Source organism: Bufo gargarizans, chromosome 9 (assembly GCF_014858855.1).
Source record: "Bufo gargarizans isolate SCDJY-AF-19 chromosome 9, ASM1485885v1, whole genome shotgun sequence".
In the NCBI taxonomy this organism is placed as follows: Eukaryota; Metazoa; Chordata; class Amphibia; order Anura; family Bufonidae; genus Bufo; species Bufo gargarizans.
Window position 1 is genome coordinate 33,429,977 of NC_058088.1, and position 12,904 is coordinate 33,442,880.

General features: G+C 44.0%; 1 long non-coding RNA gene across 1 annotated transcript in view; it reads left to right on the forward strand.

The window, feature by feature from the left end:
- The window catches only part of LOC122945994, a 370,970-nt gene that overhangs the window by 222,717 nt on the left and 135,349 nt on the right, over nucleotides 1-12,904 (forward strand). The window contains exon 3 of the long non-coding RNA XR_006391195.1: nucleotides 873-1,010. This is a non-coding gene — a long non-coding RNA (uncharacterized LOC122945994). The remainder of the gene's footprint in view (nucleotides 1-872; nucleotides 1,011-12,904) is intronic.

Here is a 12,904-nt window from a genome sequence, read left to right on the forward strand (position 1 = left end):
AGCGTGCAAGATCTGAAGAGAACAATACGGATGTAGCAGGGTTAACACACATACTTTATGAGACATGTTATGTAAACTAAATGCAACTAAATGCGTTAGGCAATTGCTTTTCAATGTCTTTTGGTTCAAGATAACACGATGAGTTAAGAAATTTGAGTTGAGTGTGTGTGTGTTACCCCTGCTACATCTGCAGCTCAGGCAAGAAAGTGAGGTCAGAAGCACAGCTATTTAGGAGAGCAGATTAGCTCAACAGTCAAGCAGCTAAGCCCAAGGTCAGAAAGGGAACTAACACTTGCAGTGCTTGAGGGAAAGGTATATCTAGTTCACACACATAAAGAGTCTGTGGCCTGCAGTATGGGGCAAAGGAGTCAAGCGCCCGGGCAGAAGCTAGGTGAGTGATGTGGCACCCGTGCCCATCCTTAATATCAAGACAGTGGTGGGCAAGGATCACCACCATGACCATTATTATGCATAGAGGACATTTTATTTGAAAATATCACCTCCCAGAAACCCACATCTATTTTCTATATGACTATGGGATGCCAGTTTAAAATATTATTTGGTATTGCTTTAGATTTTTACAAGTTTCACACAATTATGTTATTATATGATCCATCTATCTCAGCAAAACTCCTTCCTCATAGATTAAGTATAATGTTTTGTGTGATATTCCTCTGCCAGTGCAATATGTAGTAATAGGGTTAATCTGATGCAGTGGGATCATTAAATGATAAAGGTGTGCTGGTTTCCAATAAATATAGCAAGATAGATAATAGAAAAACCTGTAGTCCACAAGTGGCGCACCTGATATGCCCCCTCTTTTAAAAAAAATGCTTTCCCCATCTTAAAGGATTTGTCCTTTTTTCTTGCAGGTTAATGTAGCAGAAGAATTACATCCCATGCCACCATCACCACCAAAGAACTACTAGATGTTGTCCAATAAATCCTGAATAAGTAAATTTGGCAAATGATGTATAAAGGCTCTTCTTCCATTCAAAAGCCTCTCAACCGTAAGTAAACAAAGCAAAAAACAACAAAATAAATAGTATTTTGAGTCAAATGTTTTCTTAATTTTGTGTATTTTTATTTTGCATTCCTTTCTGGTCATTATGAATTCTACAATAAAACACATATCATTTATTACATATATAACATCTGATAATTATGTACAATAAAGGTAAGGTGTTAGCTACAAAGCACGGTGAAGAGTGTAAAGCAAAAGAAAAACAATGGTGGCATTTTACTTGCAAGTAATCTATTTAAAATTAAAAGCCACTTAATATAGATCCAAAATAGCGATAAGGGAATCAATTGTTAAATTGAATTCAAATTTCCCAAAATGTTCTGATTCTAACATACCCAATTGCGTGATTCTATTTTGGATAATTGTAGTGAGAGAGTGAAAGAGAGAGAGACAGAGAGAGATAAAGATCCTTCCCTTGGGGCACATTGAATTTAAACCTATTTTAAATGGGTTGTTTGAGTATATATATACTTATATATATAACACCTTACCAAGGTGTATAATGCAAAATGAATAAAGACACTGCAGAACATCCAATGGTGAAAAAGAAAGTGGGAACCTTTATTCACCCATGCGACGTTTCAGACCGCTTGCTGGGACCTTTCTCAAACCTTGAGAAAGGTCCCAGCAAGCGGACCGAAACGTTGCATGGGTGAATAAAGGTTCCCACTTTCTTTTTCACCATCGGATGTGCTGCGGTGTCTTTATTCATTTATATATATATATATATATATATATATATATTGTGGGAAGGCACAATGGGCCGTCATTGATGGAAGGTATGTGTCACCGAGATTCCTGGCCTTGATGAGGTAAGAGCCTGTAGTTTTAAGTGTCAGCGGCAGCTAGTGCTGACTGACACTGTTTTGTTGCTAGTATGGCTGTAAAGCTGATCCGGGCCGGCTCTTACTTGGCATATATAAAACCCAGGCAGCAGTCTCAGCTGGGTGTGGTTTATCCTCCATCTGACAGAGAAGCTGGGTAGTCTCTGTGTTTTGGGACCTTTGAATTTGCACCGTGCTGAGAGCCGCAGGCCCCTAAAGCCTGCTGTGGACTGGGGATGGAAAACTGCTAACCAGGTGAAGCTTTTGTTCTATTGACATTGCATGGTGTGAACAAACACCAAGACTGTGAACGGTCATTTTGTTTTTCCTCATGTGTGAATAAACACGGAACTGTTTAAGTTAAAGACTTTGTGATTGCCTCTATACTGCATCCGCTAGCCTATCTACCAGAGCAAAACCCCACTATATATAATAAAGAACTGCAAATCTGATGATCAGCAATGTACGTATACATAAGCTAAGCAAGATTTAGGCAAAAAATAAAATATATATATATATATATATATATATACAGTACAGACCAAAAGTTTGGACACGCCTTCTTATTCAAAGAGTTTTCTTTATTTTCATGAATACGAAAATTGTAGATTCACACTGAAGGCATCAAAACTATGAATTAACACATGTGGAATTATATACATAACAAAAAAGTGTGAAACAACTAAAAATATGTCATATTCTAGGTTCTTCAAAGTAGCCACCTTTTGCTTTGATTACTGCTTTGCACACTCTTGGCATTCTCTTGATGAGCTTCAAGAGGTAGTCACCTGAAATGGTCTTCTAACAGTCTTGAATGAGTTCACAGAGATGCTTAGCACTTGTTGGCCCTTTTGCCTTCACTCTGCGGTCTAGCTCACCCCAAACCATCTCGATTGGGTTCAGGTCCGGTGACTGTGTAGGCCAGGTCATCTGGCGCAGCACCCCATCACTCTCCTTCATAGTCAAATAGCCCTTACACAGCCAGGTGGTGTGTTTGGGGTCATTGTCCTGTTGAAAAATAAATGATGGTCCAACTAAACCCAAACCGGATGAAATAGCATGCCGCTGTAAGATGCTGTGGTAGCCATGCTGGTTCAGTATGCCTTCAATTTTGAATAAATCCCCAACAGTGTCACCAGCAAAGCACCCCCACGTCATCACACCTCCTCCTCCATGCTTCACAGTGGGAATCAGGCATGTAGAGTCCATCCGTTCACCTTTTCTGCGTCGCACAAAGACACAGTGATTGGAACCAAAGATCTCAAATTTAGACTCATCAAACCAAAGCACAGATTTCCACTGGTCTAATGTCCATTCCTTGTGTTCTTCAGTCCAAACAAGTCTCTTCTGCTTGTTGCCTGTCCTTAGCAGTGGTTTCCTAGCAGATATTCTACCATGAAGGCCTGATTCACACAGTCTCCTCTTAACAGTTGTTCTAGAGATGTGTCTGCTGCTAGAACTCTGTATGACATTGACCTGGTCTCTAAGGCTACTTTCACACTAGCGTTCGTCGGTCCGCTCGTGAGCTCCGTTTGAAGGGGCTCACGAGCGGACCCAAACGCAGCCGTCCAGCCCTGATGCAGTCTGAATGGAGCGGATCCGCTCAGACTGCATCAGTCTGGCGGCGTTCAGCCTCCGCTCCGCTCGCCTCCGCACGGACAGGCGGACAGCTGTTGCTTGCAGCGTTCGGGTGTCCGCCTGGCCGTGCGGAGGCGTGCGGATCCGTGCGGATCCGTCCAGACTTACAATGTAAGTCAATGGGGACGGATCCGTTTGAAGATGCCACAACATGGCTCAATCTTCAGGCGGATTCGTCCCCCATTGACTTTACATTGAAAGTCTGGACGGATCCGTACGAGGCTATTTTCACACTTAAGCTTTTATATGCTAAAATAATGCAGACGGATCCGTTCTGAACGGAGCCTCCGTCTGCATTATTATGATCGGATCCGTTCAGAACGGATCCGATCGAACGCTAGTGTGAAAGTAGCTTAAGCTGTGTATCCACCTGACTTCTCTACAAAGCAACTGATGGTCCCAACCCCATTTATTAGGCAAGAAATCCCACTTATTAAACCTGACAGGGCACACCTGTGAAGTGAAAACCATTTCAGGTGACTACCTCTTGAAGCTCATCAAAAGAATGCCAAGAGTGTGCAAAGCAGTAATCAAAGCAAAAGGTGGATACTTTGAAGAACCTAGACTATAACATATTTCAGTTGTTTCACACTTTTTTGTTATGTATATAATTCCACATGTGTTAATTCATAGTTTTGATGCCTTCAGTGTGAATCTACAATTGTCATAGTCATGAAAATAAAGAAAACTCTTTGAATTAGAAGGTGTGTCCAAACTTTTGGTCTGTACTGTATATATATATATATATATTTGCTCATTTACTTAGTTCTGTTCTGGCCCCTATGTTTGCATGCAGTTGCAGAGCTCTGGGGGCGTTTAACAACAAAAACTGCCTTTCCCCTTCCCCTGCATTGCAAAGGGAGTGAATAAAATGTATGCCCTGCCTGCGGTCTGACTGCTGGGATACTCATGCTGTATGTGTGGGAATACAACTCCCAGCTGTACAGTTCAGTGACATTGCTGATACACACAGGATCCTCTCTCCTACCTATTCTTGTGCAATATTCTGCAGATACTTCCTCACAGCCAGCAGGGGTAGGGAGGGAAGATCCTGTGCACAGCATTTGTTTCTTCACTGCCTGGAGAAGAGTAAGCCCCACAGCTGATCAGTACCTGAGGCAAATCCTCCAACCCTGAGTCTGTGCTGCTGATGGTAGAAGGGGTTAAACTTTACTAAATAATCCAGTGGGAGACGAGACACAGGGTAGACAGCTCAGCCAGCAGATCAGGCAATGCAGGGAGCATGGCTTGTTGCTCCAACCAGCACAGCCTTCATAAGGAGGTTCCATGCACAGAGGCAGACCTGCTCCTCCTGGTCCCTCAGGCTTGTGCACGGAATGTCATCAGAGCAGGGAAAGAAGCTGACGTCACAGGTCATGTGAAATATGAGAAAGGGGCCACTGTAGATGAAGTAAGTAAATTGAAAACCCTTTACATTTGCTTAGTTAGAAACATTCAAAGAAAAAATATATATCTTGGACAACCCCTTTAAGAAATTTGCTCATCTTTAACCCCTTAAGGACACATGACGTACCGGTACGGCATGTTTCCCGAGTCCTTAAGGACACATGACGTACCGGTACGTCATGGCTTTAAATAGCGATGCCGGCGCCGCGGGGGTTAATCGGAACGGGATGCCGGCTGAAATCATTCAGCCGGCATCCTGTAACAATGCAGGGGGGGGTCATTTGACCCCCCCGCATCGACGATCGCAGAAAACCGCAGGTCAATTCAGACCTGCGGTTTTCTGCGTTTCCGGTCCATTCGGGTGTCCTGTGACCCGATGAATCGGAAAAAGACTGCGATCGGTGGCGTAATTTTACACCACCAATCGCAGTCCGAGGATTTGCAGAGGCGGAGCTGGCCCTGGTGCTGAACGCCGCTGTCCAGGGTGCTGATTGGTGCAGGGGAGAGAGGCGCGAGATTCAAACTTCCTGCGCTCCTCTCTCCCCTCCTCTTCCTGTTCTGCACGAGCACCCGGCAGCATCGTCCAGCACCAGCTCCTGTGTCCCCCTAATCGCCATCCATCACCCTCCTGCACCCATCGCCACCCAGGTAGGTTAGGGTCAGTGAGGGAGAGGCACCTTTAGGCAGGGATAGAAGGGAAAAGTTAGAAAAAAAATAAATAAAAAAATCACATTTATTCCAAACTTTTTTTTTTCAGCTACCAGACCCCAGACCCCCCTGCCACTTGCCCCCCCCACCACCAGCCCCCCCTCACCACCAGCCCCCCCCCCACCAGACCCCCCCCCCCACCAGACCCCCCCACCACCACTTTTTTTTTTCTGCGTGCGCTGACTGGCCGGCACTTTTTAGCGTCCGTCCACTGTTAGCGCATCGCCCGCCCCACCGCCCCACCACCCCACCGACCGCTGATCAGCGTTGAACCGCTGATCAGCAAGTTTGAACTTTTTTTTTTTTTTTTTCTAACACTTGCCCATTTTTTTTGCCTGGACTTTTAGTACGTGAACACCCGTGCCCCCACACACACGCACATAGAATAAAGGTTTACACGCACGCACATACACACGCACACACACACACCCATGGCCCGCCGGGTGTTCTCGGCCGAGGAGGCATATGCCCAGATTGCCTCCGACTCTGAGAGCCCCAGTGAGGATGAGGATAACCCCACGTTCCTTTTGTCATCCGCATCCTCCTCATCATCATCGGATGACGATGAGCCACCAAGGCAGCGGAGACCCTGCCAGGCGGAGCCAGGGGCCACACATGCTAGGGATCCTGTGGCCCACCCTAGTACGAGCCGCCCTGGGGTTCGTACTGGTTTCCCGGCCCACCAAATAAGTTCACCGGAGCCCCCTGCCGATGAACTTAGCTGGTGTCCCCCAGTGGACTTTGAGCCTGAGATTCCGGATTTCGCTGGCAATCCTGGAATCCAGATTCCCACAGTGGGGTTTACTGAAATAGACTTTTTTAGTTTTTTTTTCAGTAACCCACTGGTGAATCTGATGGTGGAGCAGACGAATCTGTACGCCCAACAGTTCGTCGCTCAAAACCCGGGCTCATTTTTGGCTAGACCCGGTGGCTGGACGCCGGTCAGTGCAGCCGAGATGAGGACATTTTGGGGCCTCGTGCTGCATATGGGTCTAGTGCAAAAACCCAGTGTCAGGCTGTACTGGAGTGGGGACGTCCTATACCAGACCCCACTGTACAGTACGGCCATGACACGCTCCCGGTTTGAGGCCATCCGGAAATGTCTGCATTATTCCGATAATGCAGCATGTCCCCCCCGAAGTGATCCTGCCTATGACCGGCTGTACAAGATACGGCCGGTCATCGATCACTTTGGGGCCACATTTCAGCAGGCCTACGTACCTGGAAGGGAGGTCGCGGTTGATGAATCTCTCGTTGCGTTCAAGGGGAGACTCAGTTTCCGCCAATACATTCCCACAAAGCGGGCGAGGTATGGCGTGAAGCTATACAAAATTTGTGAGAGTACCTCAGGGTACACTTACAAATTTCGTGTGTACGAGGGGCGAGATTCCCGGATTCAACCACCAGAATGTCCCCCCACTCTGGGTGTTACCGGGAAACTCGTGTGGGACCTTATGTACCCACTGCTGGATAAGGGTTACCACTTGTACGTGGACAACTTTTATACCAGCATTCCCTTGTTCAGGTCCCTTGCCGCCAGATCCACGTTCGCTTGTGGGACCGTGCGGAAAAATCAACGCGGCCTCCCTGCCCACCCCCTCCAGGTACCTATCCCCAGGGGTGAGACCCGTGCACTTACCAGTGGAAACCTGTTGCTGGTCAGGTATAAGGACAAGAGGGATGTCCTTATGCTGTCCACAATCCACGGTAACAGCACCACCCCAGTCTCTGTGCGAGGTACCACGGCAACGGTCCTCAAGCCCGATTGTATCGTCGCCTACAATCGGTATATGGGAGGAGTTGATCTCTCTGATCAAGTCCTCAAGCCATATAATGCCATGCGCAAAACCCGGGCATGGTACAAAAAAGTTGCGGTCTACATGGTGCAGGTTGCCATGTACAACTCTTTTGTACTATCCCGAAGCGCTGGCAGCACAGGGACATTCCTCCAATTCTATGAGGCAGTCCTCAAAGACCTGATCTTTTCGGACCGGGAAAGAGCAGGCCGGAGTACCTCGGGAACTGGAGGCGCCCGGATCGTCCCTGGCCAACACTTTCCAGGTGTGGTCCCCCATACTGGAAAGAAGGGACGAACCCAAAAAAGATGCAGAGTGTGTCACAAGAGGGGGATACGGAAGGACACCACTACTCAGTGTGACACTTGCCCCGATCATCCGGGCCTCTGCATTATCGATTGCTTCAGGGAGTATCACACTTCCATGGAGTACTAAATTTTTTATAATCTCCAACAGTCCCCTAGAGAACATAAAACACTATGGCTCTCAGACTTTGGAGACACAGAAACAATTTTTTTTCCCCAAAAAAATATTAGTTTTAGTGCAGGCATCCTCAAACTGCGGCCCTCCAGATGTTGTAAAACTATAACTCCCAGCATGCCCAGACAACCTACAGCCATCAGCAGGGCATGGTGGGAATTGTAGTTTTACAACATCTGGAGGGCCGCAGTTTTAGGATGCCTGCTTAGTGTCTCCAAAGTCTGAGAGCCATACATATTGGGCATCGTCGCGTGCGTAAAAGTCGTCGCTATAAAAATAACATTTGACCAAACCCCTCGGATGAACGGTGTTAAAAATATAAAATAAAAACGGTGCCAAAACACCCATTTTTGGGCAAAATTTCCATTTGAATCCTTTTTTTCCAGTAATAAAGCAAGGGTTAACAGCCAAAAAAAACTCAATATTTATGGCCCTGATTCTGTAGTTTGCAGAAACACCCCATATGTGGTCGTAAATGGCTATATAGCCGCACGGCAGGGCATAGAACGAAGGGAACTCCATATGGTTTCTGGAAGGCAGATTTTGATGGACAGTTTTTTTTTTTGACACCATGTCCCATTAGAAGCCCCCCCTGATGTAGCCTAGACTAGAAACTCCAAAAAAGTGACCCCATCTAAGAAACTACACCCCTCAAGGTATTCAAAAGTTACTTTATAAACTTTGTTAACCCTTTAGGTGTTCCACAAAACTAAATAGCAAATGTAGAAAAATTTTAGAATTTAATTTTTTGTTACCTTGCCTCAAAAAAGTGTAATATAGAGCAACCAAAAATTATATTTACCCCTAAAATAGTACCAAATCAACAACCACCTTATCCCGTAGTTTCCTAGATGGGGTCACTTTTATGGAGTTTCTACTCTAGGGGTGCATCAGGGGGCTTGAAAGGGTACATGGTGTAAATAAACCAGTCCAGCAAAATCTGCCTTCCAAAAACCGTATGGCGTTCCCCTTCTTCTATGTCCTGCCGTTTAGCCAAATAGTAGTTTACGACCACATTTGGGGTGTTTCTGCAAACTACAGAATCAGGGCAACCCATTTTGAGTTTTGTTTGGCTGTTAACCCATTTTTTTCAGTAATAAAGTAAGGGTTAAAATGGAAAATTTTCCAAAAAATATAAATTTCTAAATTGTTTCTCCATCTGCCATTAACTCTTGTGGAACACCTAAAGGGTTAACAAAGTTTGTAAACCCAGTTTTGAATACCTTGAGGGGTGTACTTTCTTAGATGGAGTCACTTTTTTGAAATTTCTATTCTAGGGGTGCAACAGGGGGCTTCAAATGGGACATGGTATAAACAAAACCAGTCCTGCCAAATCTGCCTTCCAAAACCCATATGGTGTTCCCCTCCTTCTATGTCCTCCCGTTCGGCCAAACAGTAGTTTACGACCACATATGGGGTGTTTTTGCAAACTACAGAATCAGGGCAACCCATTTTGAGTTTTGTTTGGCAGTTAACCCTTGTTTTACTCCTGGAAAAAATTGATTATATTGGAAAATTTTCCAAAAAATAGAAATTTCTAAATTGTTTCTCCATCTGCCAATAACTCTTGTGGAACACCTAAAGGGTTAACAAAGTTGGTAAACCCAGTTTTGAATACCTTGAGGGGTGTACTTTCTTAGATGGAGTCACTTTTTTGAAATTTCTATTCTAGGGGTGCAACAGGGGGCTTCAAATGGGACATGGTATAAACAAAACCAGTCCTGCCAAATCTGCCTTCCAAAACCCATATGGTGTTCCCCTCCTTCTATGTCCTCCCGTTCGGCCAAACAGTAGTTTACGACCACATATGGGGTGTTTCTGCAAACTACAGAATCAGGGCAACCCATTTTGAGTTTTGTTTGGCAGTTAACCCTTGTTTTTTTCCAGGAAAAAATTGATTATATTGGAAAATTTTCCAAAAATCTAAATTCTAAAAATGTATGTCCATTTGCCATGAAGTGTTGTGGAAGACCTAAAGGGTTAACAAAGTTTGTAAAAACAGTTTTGAATACCTTGAGGGGTGTAGTTTCTAGAATGGGGTCATTTTTGGGTGGTTTCTATTATGTAAGCCTCACAAAGTGACTTCAAACCTGAACTGGTCCATAAAAAGTGGGATTTTGAAGATTTCCGAAAATTTCAAAATTTGCTTCTAAACTTCTAAGCCTTGTAACATCCCCAAAAAATAAAATATCATTCCCAAAATGCTACAAACATGAAGTAGACATATGGGGAATGTAAAGTCATCACAATTTTTGGGGGTATTACTATGTATTACAGAAGTAGAGAAACTGAAACTTTGAAATTTGCAAATTTTTCAAAATTTTTGGTAAATATGGTATTTTTTTATGCAAAAAAATTAACTTTTTTGACCCAATTTTAGCAGTGTCATGAAGTACAATATGCGACGAAAAAACAATCTCAGAACGGCCTGGGTAAGTCAAAGCGTTTTAAAGTTATCAGCACTTAAAGTGACAGTGGTCAGATTTGCAAAAAATGGCCTGGTCCTTAAGGGGTTAATCTCAAAATAATACCATAGAAAATACATATAACTGTAAACAAAAAAAAAAATACTAACAAAACCTCAGCACGTCTGCTGATGGAGCAGCTTCTAACTTGACTGTGATATCAAATCATAAAAGCTATTGATTGCCACTGAAAAGTCAAGTTAAAGTTTCGTGCACCTGTTTAATTCAGTTGTTAAGCGTATAATTGTTACTTTGGTCTGTCGATGGAAAAAGTTATCTCTTTTGAGATGAGACGAATCACTGGTAATGAGTGTTTTACACATTAAGTAATACAGCCTACTCACAGTCAATAGTAATACATATCTTTTTTTCCATTTAGCCCTCCGATGGGGTTTGTATTTCTTTTTACCAAATCAGAAATGTATTAGTTCTATAAAATTAGAACAAAAAACTAGGCATAGGGTCTACAAATCCATATCTGATTAGTTTAACAGTAACATCAAAATGCATATGTAGCAGCCCTGACGGTGGCTTCCCTGCTGGTTGCATGGTCAGAGGTTTGCAAGTAGTAAGCCCCCTGCTTGTCTACTCATGCAGCACAATCAGTGGTTGTATTGTTTATTGGATTTTACACATTCTTACATAGGCATCGGTCAGAGGCAGCAAACTCCTCAGTATGGGGAAGACGGTTTCCAATGGGAAAATGCTAACTGTAAATGAAGCAGATTGACAAAGATACAATCTTTGTTGGAAATGACTGCAGGAAATCAGTTTAGCTTATCATGTTTGGATGACAGTCTTTCAACCTTTTGGCATGTAAACTGTATTATCCTTCCTAAGGCAATGTTTGGCTCTCACAAGAGAAAAGTGTGCATGCTTTCTACTGTACAAAAAAAAAAAAAAAATCACGCAACAAAAATATTTCCAAATAATAAATACAAATCAATATAAGTAAAGATGTAAAATAGCCTTAAATATAAAATATATATTGACCTGCCCACCCAATGTAATTGGTTACCTTTTTACTTTTTCTTTTTCCGTTTTATAGGCTCTGTACTTACTGGGGTTTTCTGGTCCCGGAAGCCAGTGCCACAATTACACAGCTCTGTCTACTTTATAATGGACGGAGCTGTTTAGTGCAGCTTCAATGTAATCAGTTGAATTCTGACGGATAGGTCATCAATAAAAGAACCGGGAAACCTCTTTAAGGCTGGGTTCAGACCTGAGCGTTTTACAGCGCGTTCCTACGCGCTGTAAAACGCTCAACAGGCAAGAACCAATGATTCCCTATGGGAATGGTTCTCACCTGAGCGTTTTACAGCGCGTACTATCACGCTGTAAAACGCCCGACGCACCAAGAAGTACATGAGCTTCTTTGGGGCGTCTTGTCGCGCGTTCCCGTACATAGACTTCTGGGAACACGCGACAATGGGCGCTTGCTTGTCTCTTTATGCGCGATTGCAAACGTCGGTACAATCGCGCATACAGAGCGCTCCATCGCGAACGCTCAGGTCTGAACCCAGCGTAAAGGGCATCTGTCTGCAGATTTGTCCCTTTGAAACTGGATGACCTGTTACATGTGCACTTGGTAGCTGAAGGCATCGGTGTTGGTCCTATGTTCATATATGCCGTCATAGCTGATAAAAACGATGTTTTCATATAAGCAAATGAGCTTCTAGGAGCAACGGGGGCGTTGACCTTGCACCTAGAAGCTCTGCTCTCTCTGCAACTGCCGCGCCCTCTTCACTCTGATTGACAGGGCCAGGCTGTGTAAACGTCATCACAACTGGTGCTGTCCAAGTGCTTAGGGCGCTGCAGTTATACAGAGAGCTGAGCCTCTAGGTGCAACAGCAACGCCCCTGTTGCTCCTAGAGGTTTATTTGCATATATTACAACTTCATTTTTCTCAGCAATGCGGGCACATATAAATATGGAACCAACACAGATGTCTTCAGCTGCCAAGTGCACATGTGTCATAGGTACAGATCTGCTGACAGATGCTCTTTAATCATGCAGCTATACACAATATGACTAAGCTTATTTGTGTATACTGCGTGTTATTGCTGTATATTATTCACAGATATTTGACCACAGGGGGCAGCACTAAGAGGCTGCAACTGGATCGAGATCATGGCAGCATATGTTCAGTGTGATTTTCAAATTGATTGCTAAATGCATACATGATTTGACTGGGAAACATCTGTTTGAACTGCCAGACCGTACTCCACATGTAGACCTACCCCTAGGCCTACATAAAAGTTATAATCCCCAATAAGCGAAATTTTCAGTATATGAATATAACCTGATATGAAGCAGCCATGATGCTTACCGCAACTATTTGTTTATCCTGACGCATTTCTAGTAGTCAGTCGTCCCCGCATGTGACTATGCTTACCACTCGGGAAGATCTCGCCGACAAGGCACAATGAAAAGGTCATGCCTGATGACAGAGCAAACAGAGCCCCATTGCCACCAACGTACTCCCCATGCTCAGACTGTCTCTTTTATTAAGTAGATGTGCAATTATTCCATGCAGACTCTGTTAACCAGTAGTAAAATGAA